This window comes from Lonchura striata, chromosome 3 (genome assembly GCF_046129695.1).
Source record: "Lonchura striata isolate bLonStr1 chromosome 3, bLonStr1.mat, whole genome shotgun sequence".
Lineage (NCBI taxonomy): Eukaryota > Metazoa > Chordata > Aves > Passeriformes > Estrildidae > Lonchura > Lonchura striata.
In genome coordinates, this window is record NC_134605.1 from 52,996,014 (window position 1) to 53,013,056 (window position 17,043).

At 40.7% G+C, this 17,043-nt stretch overlaps 1 protein-coding gene across 11 annotated transcripts in view; it reads right to left on the reverse strand.

Moving 5' to 3' along the window:
• The window catches only part of HIVEP2 (HIVEP zinc finger 2), a 136,417-nt gene that overhangs the window by 97,465 nt on the left and 21,909 nt on the right, over positions 1 to 17,043 (reverse strand). For 8 of the 11 annotated variants that reach the window (XM_021553154.2, XM_021553141.2, XM_021553150.2 and 5 more), the window contains one exon: positions 7,152 to 7,257. The gene's annotated coding sequence lies outside the window, so the exon portion shown is untranslated. Of the gene's footprint in view, positions 1 to 559; positions 625 to 3,913; positions 6,459 to 7,151; positions 7,258 to 17,043 lie in introns of those variants that run through there. The other 3 variants (XM_021553149.2, XM_077782148.1, XM_021553152.2) reach the window with 3 other exon arrangements.

Here is a 17,043-nt window from a genome sequence, read left to right on the forward strand (position 1 = left end):
ATTTCTCCCCTCCTTTTCTTCTTTCTTGGATGTTCCTCTTGGTGCTTTCTCCTCATCCTTCCTGCCAAGCTGACTGAGGCACTCCCCTGGCAAGGTGCTGCCAAATAGCAGCTGGGCTGTTTGCAGGGTTATATCAGGTAGGGACACCCACAAAGGAATCCTTTGTCTCACTTGCTATATTGTTGGCTGGAGTTATTCCTCCTCTTCATTTTAGGGTTGCATACACAGTTCTTTTGTCAAAACTCAAGAAAATGAAGGTGCGACATAATTTGGGGAGCATATGCCAGTATTTAATGAGCTACATTTGCTCCTTGTGTTGGGGGGCTGTGCAGAAATCAGAAGCCACAACAATAACAGCAAAATTGTGAGGATGTCAAGTGCAGCATTAGCAAGGGACCTGGTCTTACCCGTGTTACTCTCCCTAAGAAAGAGAACATTTTAAAATGATACCTTCTTACTTTGCAGCTCTACTGCCTGGAGGGTGAAATCCACCCCTTTGTGGAATGCTGAGACAGGATCACTTCAGTGCTATTTATTCCCTTAGAAAAGATTTACCCACCTAGCACTGGTCTCCTGAAGAGGGTGAAATTTCCTCCAAGCAGAATCTCATACTCAGGGTTCCCACTGCAATGGAAGCAAGACTTGTTTTTAAGAAAAACTGTATTCCTACTGGTATTTAACAACAAATAAACAAAAACCCCAAACCAAATTTACAAAAAAAGGAAGAAAAGAATACAGATTAAAAGAGAGGTTAATTTTATTTCTCCTCTCCCCTTGCACAGTATAACCACAGTTGGAAGTTGGTCAACTGCTTTCTTCTTGCACAGCAACTTCCAGCTGCAGAGCCATATTCATCCCCCAGTTAGACAGGAAACCTTGCTGAAATTTCTAGGCTAGATGCACTTGTATGTTCGGGCTGCCTTGCCTGTTTTAGCAATACAGAGCAGCTGTAAATCCAGTTTAACTTGCCACTTCTGTCAGCTGTACCATACCAGATTAGCACTGCTGTTAGCCTCACAAATATCAACATCTGGAGGTTCTCCTACTGCCCAGTCTGACTTTAAACCCTGCAAATCTACAATTCATCCACCCATCAGCACAGCTGGCAGGATCAGCCTGAGGTAGTTCTTCACCCTGAGCAAAATCTATTTATCACAATCACCCATCCTACATTCCTGCAGTCAACCAAGCAGATCAAACAAAATTCACGTAATGATCAGCTCTCAGCTAGCCCCTGGACAATTGCCCAGTTCTTCTAGAGGGTGACTCCTGACCCTCTCTGGGAGCAGGTGCCTTTCTAGTGCAGGTCTGTGAATCCAAGTCAGCCGGGAAAACAAAATACACCATTTCTTTGTACTTTTATATTTCTTTGGATGTCAGGAAACAGAGCTAAGTCTTGTTTCCTGCTTCTTAGCCAGCGGAGGTAGGGGAAACTGGAAGTAGATGTCGAGAAAGGCAGAAAGAGGGCAGATCAAAAGGATCAAGGAAAATAATAACAATAATAAAAAAACCCACCAAACAAACAAAAACCAACCAACCACCCACTGCTTCACTCTGCTCTGTAAAGCAGTACATCTTGGAAACAATATGTCCCTCCGCCCCCATCCCAAGTCTTTCTCTCTAGGGATATACAACCATCTCAGGGATTAATATAATTTTCTTGCAACATTCAAGTGCTGCTGCACTTAAAGGCTTATAAAAAACCCTGAATAAACCCAGCTTCTTCATTTGCTTTTTGCCTGAGAAAAATGTATGTAAAGAAGAATCACAGAGAATTGGGGCGGGGGGGGAGCAGGTATATTCGTGTCACTTTGATTTTCTAAGAACAAAGGCTTTTATTTATATATAAATAAGTTAATGGGAAAAATTTAGGTGCATTTTATTTTTGCCCAGCTCAGTCCCAACCCGTCACTCTGAATGCATTAATACATCCACCTTCAGCACAGTTGGGCCCTCCGTGTTGCCATGGAACTGAAACCTTTGCAGTTTGGATGGCGATGTACTTATGCCGTATTTATGCTTTGGAAGCATACTGTTCTTACACTTCCTATAACAGAAGCAAAATCACTGCATAGCATTAACTCCCTTAGTATTTAAGGCATTCAATGTCTTTCTTGCCTGCCCGTCTTCACACAGAGTTGGCTTTTTCTATCTTGCCACATGCAAATGAAGCACATTTGACATAGCTATTCTCGTCTTCATGAACTCAATAGCTCACACGCTGAGCACATTATAGAAGGGCCACAAGACTATGGTCTTTCCCTCTTTAATAGCAGTCTGCTATCTGGCCTGCAGCAGCCGAGACAAGGGCTGCAGAAACCATAAATGTATGAAATATGCATGGATACAGAAAAGTTTACAGAAAAGTATTAGCTTTCAAGGTGGCATTTAAGCAGACTTTTTAAGCCTAATAAACCTATGTGCTGCTAATGTTCTTGATGCTCCTGAATATTCTTTTGTACACATTTGTCTGAGTAAACAAATTACACTATAAAGATCCTGCAGTGGGGACCAAATCTTTCAACACCTTTCTTTAATAACCTAGGCTGGTGGGATATCAGTGGTGAGCACAGCTTTGGGCACTTCAGTTAGAGAAAAAATAAAGTCAGTACAATTCTGTGTCATCCTAAAGTTTCAGCCTACAGTGATTATCTTCACCAGATCTCAGCCAAAGCTTCTGAAAATGCCTGTACACAAATTGAAATTACATAGATTTTTATGTTCAAAGCAAAAGCAGAGTACAAAAATATCCAAGTTCATTATAAAAAAAATTACCATAGTAAATAAATAAACAAATAAACAAATAGCCATTCATGTATATAAACATTGGATCTGTACCTGCAGAAACAACTGGAAGCCAGTCCATGGTCTGAAGCCAGCTTGAGGCTTTTTTTGTCCCAAGTTAAATATTTGCATAGTATTAAGCTTAAAATTACAGCATTTGCTGAAGAAACTTGCTGACTTGTGTATATGGAAAAACAAGAGGGAATTTACTGTCCTTGCACACTGGGGCAGATTCTTGGGATGCCTTCTCCTTCCCATGAATTCCTGGACAGCAGAGAGACAGACAGACTACCGACAGGGGAATTCCCCTCTTGGCTTCCACAGGATTTTGTGCGCAGGCAAGACAGAGAGGCAATAACCCAGGTAGCGACTTTATGAAGGCAGCATTTGTTGCTTTGGTGCCTGCCCCTCGACCACCTGGTAACACTCCTTCCTTTTAGCATTGTCCCCAGCTCAGAAAAGCCCCATTCACCCAGCACCTCCACCCGTGCAGTCTGACCGGTCCCTGTGCCGCCCCGGCTCCCCCATTTCTGGCTGCTGGCAGGCTCCGGCCACTCGCTGCCCCAGGGAATGGGCTGGGGGCTGCTCACAGAGGGGCTTTCTGAGGCAGGGCTGGCTTCTGGCGCCCACTTGCCAAAATAAGGCACAAAAGCATTGCTGTCTCTGTGTCTCTGTCCAGGCCAGAGCAAGGCAGCTGATTCCCTGTCCCCAGGTGCTAGCGGGTGCACACGAGACGCTGTGAGTGCCTGTGTTTCTGGGTACCCCCTTCTGCCCTCCACAGAGGCAGAGCTGTGCTGGCAGCATAAGCTCCCTCTCCTCCTTCCATCGTCAGCACACATCTGACAGTCACATGTCCCCATCGCTGTGTCCATTACCATGAGTTTACAGAAGGCTCTCACCATCACTTTTCTAGTTACAGGAAAATGTATATTGAGCTGTGATGAAAGGCCAGAGCAATGTCAAGAGAATTAAAAGGACTCCAGAGACTGATTAGAGTCAAAAAGGAAAGGATTTATGATGGTTAATAAAGTTAAACCTGCCAGAGTCCTGGTTATTCTTTCCAACTGCAGGTAATCAGATCTTAAAGGAAAAATTATTAAGGTGTAAAATTATTAAGGATATTACCAACCCCTCTGAAAGAAAACCTATGTGTTGCTGTGAAGAGCCTGGCCAGAAGAGAGTCAGGTTCACTGTGGCACCTACACTGACCCCTAGGAAGAGAGGAAAAGGAGATACATCACCTGCCCTGTGCCTTGGTGTGCCTCAGTACCAATCATGTATGTCACCTGAACAGCCCCAGTGGGCCCCCCTGGTACCTGCCACTCTGCAGGTAGCAGCTGGAACAGACCTAGGACTTCCACAGACCATGGAGCACCATGCCACACCTCAGCAACAAGCATGAGGGAAGAAAAGCTTCCCCTGCTTTTGGCAAGGGAAAAGGACAAAGCAAAGAAGGAAGCTCTTGCCTCTCCCAGTCTGGTGTCACATAGGCACCTTCTGCTGAAGAATGTAATTGACCTGCATACCATAGGACTGCCCTGAAACTTGATTTAAATGTTTTATAATCTAATGTGCCTAAAAGTTAACATAATTTTACAAGACATTGGAACTAGTTGCTCAAAGCAGATGCGGGTATCCCATCCCTTGAAGTGTTCCAGGCCAGGCTGGATGGTGCTCTGAGCAACCTGGTCTAGTGGAAAGTGTCCCTGTCTATGGCAGGGTTGTTGGAACTAGATGGTCTTTAAAAGCCCTTTCCAACTGAAGCTATTCTATGATTTTAAGAAGTAAATGATTTTCCACATTGAAATAAGAACACTGAGAAAAGGCAAATCAAAGTGGAAGGCCAAAGTTTAAAAAAATATTGGGAATTTTCTATCCATATCTAAATTACATGCACTTTATTGGATCTCAAGTTTTCATTTTTCTATTGCTTAATAATCACAAATATGTTATATATACCCTTTCCATTTTGTCATTCTTTCACTATATTACATCAAATTTAATTTCCTGGGGAAGTGTGTAATCTTTTCAGCTGTCACTGTCTCAGAAGCTTTTCTGTAATAAGCAGAGCTTCGTCCTCTGGCAGGTCAATCTTTTATGAGCTGTGCTTTCTGCAGATTAGCTTCCTGAAATGTTTGCAATGCTATATGAGAACCAGCAAAAGAGGAGAACCAAAATAACACCCAAAAGGAAAAATAAGCATTAAAACCTTCACTTCCTTCTGACTCCTGTGTTCACCGATTTCATTTTGATGTGTGTAGATGGCAAATCCATGAAGGTTATTGCAGCGTATCAGAATCTTCACGAGGTGTGAGACACAGTCTCCCTTGCCCTACAGCTCATTAAAAGCACAGCTGTGAGATGGCTGCTCGCTCTTTGTGCTGGGGAACATGGAGATCTGCAAGCAGTCACCACTCTGACAGATGCCTCTCCCCACCACCTGCCCTTGGCACTCTGAGAGGTCCCCAAAAATCACATTCCACAGAAAAGTGAAAATGTCAACCAAGAGCATTCATGCTTTTCATTATGAGATACCTGTGATGGCAGGAAAGCAGACCAGATGGTCTGCTGGGTCCTTTCCAGACCTCTGCCCCTGCAGGACAAGAAACTCACCTTCTTCAAACCAGTTTTCCATTACCAATGCTTACGCACACACCAAAACAACTTATTTACAAAAACACATACCAACAAATTATTCTGAATGTTTGAAAATGAACCAACTCACAAGAAACATGAGCAACAGAAATTCTTACTCCTGTATCCTTCCTGAAAAGGTGCTTGGGTATGGACAACAGAAGAGACATCTGAACAAATACAGTCTGCAAAGGGTCATGTTAACAGTGTTTGGAGAGGCTGCTGAGAGTGGCTAAAAAGGCATACTAGAAGCCCTGCGAGCAGAAGCAGGTGCAATGCCCTCTCACTTCAGTGGTCAATGTCACTTCAGAGAGCTTCTCTTTGAACTGACCAGCCAGATGTGGAAACCTTCACCAACCAACACACAGGCTACCCAAGTTGTAAACTGCTTTCCCAAAACACCCTGCACTGATCAATGAAGAACAATCTTTCTCTTCTTGCTCCCCATAAGACTTCTGTCTTGCTTTCCCTCTCTCACATCACTGCTGTAGCAGTAGATCATACGTATTTCTGACAGTGTCTTCAAAATTACACATAAAATACAGTGCATTAAACCCAGATATATACTTTCAGAGCAAACAGTCATCTCTCCTTAATCACATATAACAAGCATTTTAATAATTGAGTTCTCGTCTCATTATTTAGTCTACCCATTTCCTTGTAATTCTGTTTTACATTTGTATCTTTAATACTTAATCTCTAAGAAATGGCTAAGAAATTTTTAAAAAAATCCAAGCAGGGAATATTACTTTAACAGAAGGTGTTAAATACAGTGCTCTTCCACTCCCATCAGCATGAAGAAATTTTTTCAGCCAGTTTTGATGGAAGTTGCACTGGAGCCATAAGTCAGATGAAGATGTTCCATGCTAAAAGCTACATTGCGTGCTCTGAACTGCTTTAGAACCTAAACCAACAATTTAATCACTCTCATAAAACCATTTTGCCACAGTCTTACAGAGCCTGAATGTGTGTTAAAAATATAGAAAAGAAAAGCATGTCAGCTGTCAGTGACCTTAGATTTTTCACCTTTTAGGCCATAAACTGAATAGCCTCCCTTCACCAGATGTGGATCTCAGTCTCCATTTCCTTATACAGGGTGAGGAAAACACACTCAAATATGAATTTACTTCCTATTGAAATCTTGGTCAAAGATGGTGGGTGATGTAAAGATGAACATCAAGGGAATAACTGCCATCATCTGGTTGAGTTTGGTAAAATGGAGTTAATTTACACTTCTTTAGGAACTCACTGGTGTGTGAAATTAATCTAATTTAGACTGACCAGAAATTGAAATTGGAATGAAGGAAGAAAACAATTAAAGACCTTTCCTAAATGCAAAAAAAGTAGTGCAGCAATGCAGTTAAAAGTACAGAACAATATAGTTAAAGTCCAGAACCCTTCATGCTATTGCTACCACTCCCTCCTTCTAGACAGAGAGAATAATCATCTGTATATCTACATATCATCACTGTACCAGTATAATCTTGTCCAAATGAAACACCGGTAGAATGCTTCTACCAACATCTGTGAATAAATACATGTTCAAGTTAACACGGTTCACTATTCTACATACAGGCCAGGCCTAGCAGATAAACATCTGCTGGAACAGCTCCATGTAACTGTTTGTACATGTGGCTTAACATTTACTTCAATGACTTTTAGCACCTTCTTGTTATTGTTTCTGTGCTGCTCCAACAAGCAATGGTTAATGTAAGCTGCAGACTTTCACATACCGTGTACCTGTGAATAACTGGTTCCCAGAGATGTGGCAGTGATAACATTGTCATCGTAGGACTCAAAGTAGCTCTCGGTAGATCACATGTCAGAAGAGGGTCCCACCTGAAAATATAACAAATCCAGACACTAAGTTCCTCATATTCAAAGGTTTACAGCAAGCTCTGCCAATACATTCATGCATTTCACACATTCATCCTGTGCATTCACAGGGTCTGTGCTTTTTCCAGGCTCACAGAAAACATTTTGCCATTCACAATGGCAAGCAAAAGTGCCCTGCTGTAGCCAAATTGTTCCAGAGCATATTTCAGGCTCTACAAGCTGCATCTCATCCTAGAGTAAGTGGTTTTCAAGAAGAAAGCCTGGTAAATAACAAAGAATTTTCAAGAATTCAGATTCTAGGCATAATTTATATTTTTTCAAGTACTCTAATGCTTCTTTGACTCTTCATGCCTCCAAAGTGGCTTGGCTCTTGCCTTTATTACACTTCAGTGAGCAGCCTCCACATCTCACAGTTCGCTAGTATCATGTACACCTTCATTTGCTGCCACCTAAGCAAGTCAGTGTCTCCTATATTCTGCACTTGGTGTCCAATAACAAGTGTAAAACCATGTAAAGACTAAGTTGCAAAGAACATGGGTCCAAAACAACAACAAAAAATTATAGGTGAAGGGCAGTATGCTGCCCATGGGTATGATGCTACAATGCAATACCTAAAGTTTGCCTTCTCTGAAACAGTATTAACACAGAGTAGTGCATCTATTTGCGGGCACACTTAAATTCCATATGCTGAGGTGAGCTGCTGAGCCACAGCATGGGACCCAGCAGCAGAGAGGAAACAGAGGAGCAGTGACTGCCCTGAGGCAGCGCTGGCTGGCAGATGGTGCAGAGATCTATCTGAGTCTCAGATAGATCTGTTCTATGGAACTACTGAAATTTTCTTTCCCAATAATTCTCCCAAAAATTACCTACAAAAGCAAAATTTCTCAACCTGTTGAAGCCTTAAAAATAATCCTCCTTCCCAGAGAAATCATTCATTATATACCCCCCACAGAAGGATAGACGGCCAACTGCTTTCAACAGAAAAACATAGTAAGACATGCAACACATTCTTCTGCTTGCAGATGAATTTGGAGTCACTTAATAATCTGTCCCTAATGACTGCACCTGATCATTTACCTTGCAAACGACCAGGACTTTTCAGATGAATAATTTAAAACATTTTTCTTTCTTTTTCTTTATGTCTGTTAACAGTAGTGTTAGAAAATGAAAACTCTCACGAATACTTTCGTTTTAAAGTTCTAAATCACCATATGAATTGAAAAGAATGATCACCAGATAGCTACATCATGAACAGAAATATACAGCACACATGGAAGTGTGAAGTGAAATGCAGTCTATCATCTCTAGTGAATCAGTTCAAACCTAACTCAAGTTGATAGCTGTCACCAGCTACCTTTGGCTTCCTGCTCTCTAGTGTCCGTAGGAAATCAGTTTGTAATTCTCCATTTGATTCCCTTTTGCTCAGATTTCTTCACTGAGTCTTTATCCTCTTGCTTAGCCAATTCCAGATTTTCAAGGCCACCAGTTATGCCTCATTTCAGAGCCTGCTGTCTCTCTGCTCATAGTCAAGTTGGGAGGGATCTCAGAGACTGTGTAGAAGAAAGCCAAAACTGCTTAAAACAAACCACTTCCAGTGGAGCCAGAGGCACTAACGAGCAACAGCTAAGAAATGATGTAATTACTCATGACCCTGACAACTTTCAAGATCTTTTACAAATATCTTTCTGTCAGAGGCCTCCTAATTCCTTACCTGTGGTGAGAAACAAGCACCAAAGTCCCAAAAATTCACCTAAAAATTGCAAGCCCTAGAAAAGCTTCTTAAAGGCAAAAGCAAAGTGTTTCTAGGTGAAGCAGAAGCATGGAATCCACTGTGAAATGAAATGAAAATGGAAATTATATGGAAGGTATTTAAGTACATGGTTCTAGCAATTACGGAAATAATGTTGACAGAAATCCATTGGGGACCCTCAGTGGGAGAAAGGCTGGGAACTAAACATACAAATCAATATAGTCTCTACAGAATGAGAGACTGGTAAGAAAATGAATACAGTTCTTATCCAAACTGTTTATTTTCTATAGCTAGACAGTGATAATCTCTAGTGCTATCAATTAAAACCTTCATTTTCACAATCAATGTTTTAAGGAAATACAATACTAGGCACAGTTAGAAAAATTAATGGAAGCTGAAATTAATTTTTTGTTTCCAACTTAATTCCACCTATGTGCCATCACTTCTTAAATCTGAGTCTACATGTCTTAAGACTATCCTAAAACTGCACTTATGCATACTAAGCTATAGATAAGTTACTCCCTTGCCCCAAAGTTACTCCTTTCTTACAACAAAGTACATCACTGAAGACGCAAATACGCAATCTTTTTTATTTATATATTTATATGTATATATTTATTTATATAAATATTTATATCAATGCACACAGCAAAGTTACACCAACAGAGCTACAGAGGCCTAACAACCACAGGTATTTAGAAAGTCCCTATAAAACTATTGTTGTGCTCTATGACGTACCAAGTTTTTAGCAATTCTTTCTCCCCATGCTAATTTGAAGAATGAATGAGGACTTAAGAAATAAACAACGCAGGTAAACCAAATGCTTAGATTGATTATATACAACCATCGAACTCTTTGCTAAATCCAGGTCAGGAGGGGTATCAAGCCTCAGAAACTCTCCAGATACATAGAATTTATTTTATTATTAATTTCATTAAAAATGATAGCTTCTAATTTCAAAAAATATACCACGTATTAACCTTTGAGAAAAATAGAGTTTAAAGTTAAATAAAAATATGTAATCAATGATCTGAAAAAACATTTTCTGTCCTTTCCTCTCAATAAATCTAAGGCTCAAGTATTACTTTCCTGGCACCTGTTTTCTGTTTTACAACTTCAGCATAATTTCAGTAAAGGTGAGAAAGTTGGTATTTTGCTCTCTCTGCCATCAGAAGCTGCATTACAGACACAAACTGCACTTGTATGCTTTACTATGCAACACAAAATTGGATGGATGGATGGATGGATGGATGTATGGATGGATGGATGGATGAAAGGATGAAGTGACAGTAAAATGTATCAGACTGACATCCATGCAGACTGAAGCCCTCTTCTCCATACAGAAGAGGCACAGTGCTTGACAATGACACAGGCTTTTCCCTAATCCACATCTCCACACACACTGCAGCTGCACTCTGGGAGGAAAACAGGAGCAGTAGTTTCTCAGTAACAGGGAATTACACTGCTGATAGTGACTATTCAGTTCTGCCTTTGTAACATCTGTGCGAACACAAATAGGTCACATCAACAAGTGGGAGGGCAAGCAGGAAGAGAATGAGAGAAAGAAGATGCAGCTGCAGGCAGGGAGTAAACTGCAGTAGGGGGTTCCACAGTGATGCACAGCAATCTGCTGCCCAAAAGCATTGGGGAATTCAGAAACGGGAAATTGGAAGCAGTCCCTGGCACCAAGCTGCATAAAAGGAATGAGGGGCGTACAGAAAATGAAGCATGGAGATCTCCAGACAACTTACTTTTTCTTTGACTTTCTTTGATAACCTGTAGAGAAACCCTCTAAAATTACGAAATACTTGTTAGACTGTCCCAGACATGATATATTCTACCAGCACTACTTAATTAATCAGGCACATTATTCTTTATCACTTTGTCACTCTATGACTTTGACCTTTCTCCCTTTTAGATTAATCTTTTTTTTTTTAATTCTGCCCCTTATTTTCATGAATGTTTGTGATCAAAATATATTGAGAGTGACAGACAGTAAACATTACTGGAGGCTATTGCACTTGGACTGTGACTTGGACTGTGATGTGAATGATCATCCAGAGGCGGGTATATGAGCTCAGAGTTAGAAGGTCACTCCAATGCCCATCTCTCCAAAGATCAACACTTTTGAAAAACAATCTCTAAAATCAAGACCTAACACCAGGAGAATTTCACAGTAATTTCTATTTCTATTCCAGCCACAGTAATGAAACTCATTTCAGAGATCAAAAGTCTTTAAACAGAGAATGCTGACAAATGAGACAGAAGATGCTGCAGATATGAAAGCACAGGGAAAAACAACCCATTCCACCCCATATCCTACTGAGATATAACATCCCAAGTACTGGTGAGACACGCAGAAAAAGACAGACAGAGTCAGTCTAGAAAAGCACAAAGAGATTTGATCACTAATCAGAGACAGAAACCCATCTGAAAGTCACAACTGTCTCTGCAGGCTCTGAAAGACAGAATTAAATTGGCTTAGTACTATATTCAAAAATGAATTTAATTAGCTGACATTAAGCAGGATAAGTTTGCAGTACCATGTTGCTCTGACAAGCTGTCTCCAGAAGGGTAAGTGGAAGGTAAAATCTTATTTTTCAGGATGAGATTATAGCCATGCACTGAGACAGAAGGTAATGGCATATCTGCTGAGGGCAGCTGAAACTTGGTGCTGGACATTTCATCTCACACTATAAAAGGATGGTATGTGATAGACAAGCCAGAAGTGCAAGTTTCAGATTCTGCACATTTATTCATATGGCTGTGCATCTTCATCCTCCTTCTGCTGTTGCCACTTACATAAACAAGAGAACCTCAGTGTATAAGCTCTGCCAGGAGCTTCTCCTCCAGTTTCTCTGTCAGAGCTTCTCCCAGGAAAGACTATGATACCCTAGGTGAAATTTTTGTTTGTTTGTTTATTAACGAGCATGTTGGTCCCTGTTGGAAGAACGAGGTCTGTGCAGGGGGCAGTTTCTGCACTAAACGGGCAGGCTGACTATCAGTTGGCTGCTGCTGTGTGTTTCATGGGGTTACTCACAGCACCCCTGCTACCAGGACTTCTCTACGTGTACTAGAACCTGCACATCACAGTGCAGCCTGCAAGCAGAGTGGTGATGTTTGACAGCAAATAAAAGTAAACACAAACTATGGCAAAAATCTAGCAGCACATAGTGACAAATGAAGAATCAATTGTAAAATACATACTAAATCCAAATTGATTCCCCAAGGAACACATGGAGGAAATGGAACAACACATTTCAAAGGAAAAGTCCTATGAATATGGGACGTAACAAGCCTTGCCTTCTCATGCCTCCTCATATTGGTAAATTTAGTTCTAGAGAAAGGCATCTCACTGTCAGTGCTAGAAATTCTGCTTATTGTCAAAGCAGGCACATGTAACCCAGGGTATGACCAGGAAAGCTACTGCTCACATCACTTATACTAGTATCTCAGCTCTGTCACACCAGAACCAAGCCAGATTTACCAAGCAAGACAGATTTACCAAGCAAGCTTCATCCATCCCATTAGCAAGTCATTTAGGAGGTGTTCTTCCATCCCCTGACAAAAGGGCACAGCAATATGAGATCTTAATTTAGGCTGGCAGTGCCCTTCCTCCTCCCACGACTCCTCTCACCAGGACTGTATTTAGGCTGCGTGACCTTGTGTGGCAGCTCACAGATTTTAAGTGCAAGCACAACACACTGCATGCCCTTCTCTGGCATCACATTAATCACCCCACTTTAATGACTTCTACTGATAAACCACCCTGTGTACCCAGCCATCCTCCCCAGTGCCTGCATTTACAGCAATAAATTAAACACGCCCTTTCCCATACCCTGCCACTGCGTCATCCACCAGCAGAGAAAAAGCCACTAAGAGTCTCAGCTGGCAGTCATGGGTGAAAACCCCAGTTTTACCAGTCAAAAGACCCAGTTTTACTAGCCATTTTGACAGGTGACTCTGAATTTCTTTATGTTTTTTTTTCATATGGAAGAATCCTATTTCTTTTCAGCTACAAAGAGCACCACAGATACAAGATACTACTTATTACTGGGAAGTATCTACACACCTACATAGCTACAGATCCGAACTTCAACTAAACAAACACAGCTACAGAGAACATATGATTTTGTAGCATTATTTCTTAATTATTTCACTCTCTTCCAGGAAACTCAAGTCCATGGCTGAGCACAAATAAAGACACAAGATCTTTATGATAAGAAAAGCAAAACAATGGCCTGACATGACCTAACGAAAGCACAGGATACTACTCCCCCAGGGTAGAAATCTCCCTATTCCAAAACTTCCTTTCAAGTGTTTTGAATATGTTACTAAACAAAGAAAACAAGACATTCACTTTTGCAAGGCAGTTACATTTTTTTAAATAGTGGCATCTGACATTATTCCATAAATCATCCACGAAATCAATGTGCGTTATGTCAGATGGGACCTTTAAACTTAAGAATAAAACAAGTTTAGGACTGAATTGCAACGCAAAGATACATGTAATAAACTAAATATGTCAAAAGCTTCAGGGGAAAAAGGGTTGCTGAAAGTTTAATATGGTTTAACACAGTGCACAAAGCACACAGATTTACCTCTGTGATGCTAAGTGATGTAGGACTTGGGAAACAGACTGAGTTCTTAGCCGCTGGTGATTTCTTATCTGACCAGAGAGGGCATCTCACAGTCTGCCTCCATCTTTGATCCCTGTGATAACATTTCTTTCCTCTCCTCATCTGTCAGGTATTTATGCTGTAAATTCAGTGCATTTGAAAATGTAAAGACAAGAAAGCCTACATCTTCATAGAAGACTTTAGATATTACTGCGTAGACAATAAAAGTCATGGTAATAAAAAAATCACATCACACAATTCTAATATTTTACCATTTTCACATAGCTTCCTATTCAGAAAGTATTTTCAGAGAAATTAATTCAACCTTCCTCCCAACATCTCTTTTGTAACCTTGTTTCCTATGTAAAAAAAACCCCTGCAATCACAAACCGTGTGTGATGTTGTGCCTGTGTGTATATGTCTACTCTTAATAATTTCCTCTAAAGACATTCAACAAAGAGGCAGCAGTCTCAAAATTGCTCAATTGCCAGAAGGTCCTTCCAATTCCACCTTATGCTTAGACAGGAGAGAGAAGGTAAGCATTCATGTTAAGGGAAAAATCTTCCATGTTGAGTCAGACAGCGCAGAACTTGCAGATAACACAGATGTACTGAGATGCAAAATGGTGTCAAAAGCTGAAGTTCACAACTACAGGTGCACCCATACGGCTACATAAAAGTGGGAAAGGAAGCAACTTCACCCACTGGAGTACACTGGCCCAGCTACCCAACCGCATGAGATAGACAGTTTGTATCTGTGGTCGGTATCCCACTGGGAAAAGCCTACAAAGTTCCCAGAGCCCAAGTATCTGCCTTGGAGTTTTCCAGGGAGGACACAGTGCAGCATTTCAACAATCCTGAAGCCCTCAGTGAGATGATACTGCTTTAAAATGGTGAGAGGAAAGCCTGGTAGCTGTTGCAGAAGAAAATACACATACAATACACATACCCCTGAGTACACATTACAGTTGCAAAGACAAAATTCCAAACCTGAAATAATAGAATACTATCACAATTGGCTGTTTCAGCAAAATGTAACATCAAAACCAAAATAAACACCACCGATGAACTTCACTGCTGTCCTCGCTCAAAGCAGTGCCTCCTAATAATTACATTCATGCTACTGCCACTGCAATACAGTAAAGTCAGGTCAGAAGCAGGTGAATTATAAAATTGTAACCAGTAGCACTGAAATGATAATCTTACTTTGTTGTAAAAACTAAAAAAAAAAAAAAAATAAAATAAAATTAAAAGGCTGTATTTTATTGCACATATTTGTGTCATTAATTATATAAAAACACATCTAAATGTTGACGATACTTCAAATATACTGTATAATGAAAAATATTATGAAATACCTTTTGAAGTAATTTATTAGTCATTCCCATACTTGATAAGAAAACAAATATTATACTGATTTATTTATTTTAGGCTATCAAAAGCATCATATTCTGAAAGTGGTCATTTCTTTCCACTACCAGTTTGTAGCATCCTGATTCCAACTCTGCAGTTTAGTAATTCAGAGTTTCATCTGTTGGTGTGAGGAAAAAGATTTGAGTAGCTACAAGTAAGTACAACTACAAGAAATGGCTTGTAGTTGAAAGACAAATGACAGCAGGATGGAACACATAACCAGAATATTTTAGAAGTCTAAAATTTTTCTTCATATTGATATAATATGGACAACAGATGGGTTTTTAAATGCAGCTCTCAATACAACTTTGCATGTGAGAAAGAAAATAATTTGGAGTTCACAGGAACAGGAGCAGATTGTTATGTGAATCCAGTTGGTGTCATTCTACACCCTTAAATTCTCCTGCGAAATAATGTAAGCAGAACAGCAGGAGTCCCAAAATTCCCTTCACTGGCTCCAGCTCAATAAGTCATTCCTATTTACAAAGTATATAACCATATACTTGACTTCAGGAGAATGTGTAGGACCCAGTGATTTCACTGCAACTTTGGAATCTGCCTGAAATTTAAGTTTCTCTTAGGGGCTTTGCTAATGAAGCACCAGATTGATCTGGCAGATATTTGTGCTGAATTTCTCTCATGCCTTGACTGCTGACTGCACCTTAGTTAGGCTATTTTTCCTCTTAAGTAAAGGAGATAGAACTGGACTCCAAAGCCACATGTAGCCTGACTTTTGCAATTACTTCTATGTTTAATACCATAAATATTTTGAGCAGAGGCGCCCATAGTAAATGGCACAACTATTGGTCACTCTGAGAACAGTCCCTTAAAAACAGACACAAACAGCAACAAAAAAATAAGGTTCGAACCCCACAATCAGTTTTAGCACAAAACCCCTACTGGCTCCCTATGGATGAATGGCAGAACACAGCACCTGTCTACAGGACATCTCTGTAAGATAAGGAAGTGGAACTGACCTGAAGAGAACACTGCACTACAGTGATACTGCTGTGCCTCATATTTATGAATATAACTCACATGAAAACCAGTGTTAGGTGGTGTGAATCTTGCCCCAAACTCATGAACTGTGTAACAGAACCAGGAACTGAAGCTGTGGCTACTGAGTCCCCACCCAGCCTGCTAGTCACTAGACCATACTTCCTTGGGTAGAGAATTACAGTAAATACATCAAGTCAGCTGTGTACTGCTGAGCTTGTGTGATCACACGTCACAGACAGTAAAGCATGCCACCACCATAAACTCAAAGGTCTACTCCATGCATATGATGTTGCCATTTCTAGTTTTGATGCAAAGCATTCAAATTCCAAGTGCAAACACATGCATTTAAAGCAGTTCTTCAGGTGGAATAAAGTATACATTGAAGCAGTGAGTGTTATTCTAGTTTTCTATGCGAATGACATGTCAGCAGAAACAAAAAAAATTATTTTTCACTATTGCAACGAGGCACCTTACTGCATGCAGTATGCCATGAAAACGGACTTGGTGCAGGAGGAACTGAACTGGCACAAGCACAACAAAAAGGATTTTAATCTACAAGCACTGCACTGTGGAAAGCAACTGCACAAGGAAGCATGCTCCATGCAGATAAACCAAATCTTGCATGATGCACTCAAAAGAACAGCTCAATTCTTGAAGTAAACCTTGCAACAAACATCTCCAAAGTTTGGGAAGGTTCAAAACCAGGGCCTGCCAAGGTACAGAAAGATAGCACACATATTTTTGCAGGGTGAAGCCTGTTCTCTACAATAGAGAAGGGTGTTGTATTGGTGCTTCCAAAGAAACATGCACCATGGCAACACCACTCAGGTGTTGAATTCACCTTGGTGAGACTGATGGTGCAATCAACACAATCCCATGGCCAGCCTTGGGTAAAACTGAACAAAAGGTTTTGCTTCTCAGCCCCACAGAGTGAAACCATCATGGCTTGTGATCTGTCTCTCCCAAAGCAGTGGCAGGTTCACAAGAGACTAGCTGAACCTCTTGTGAA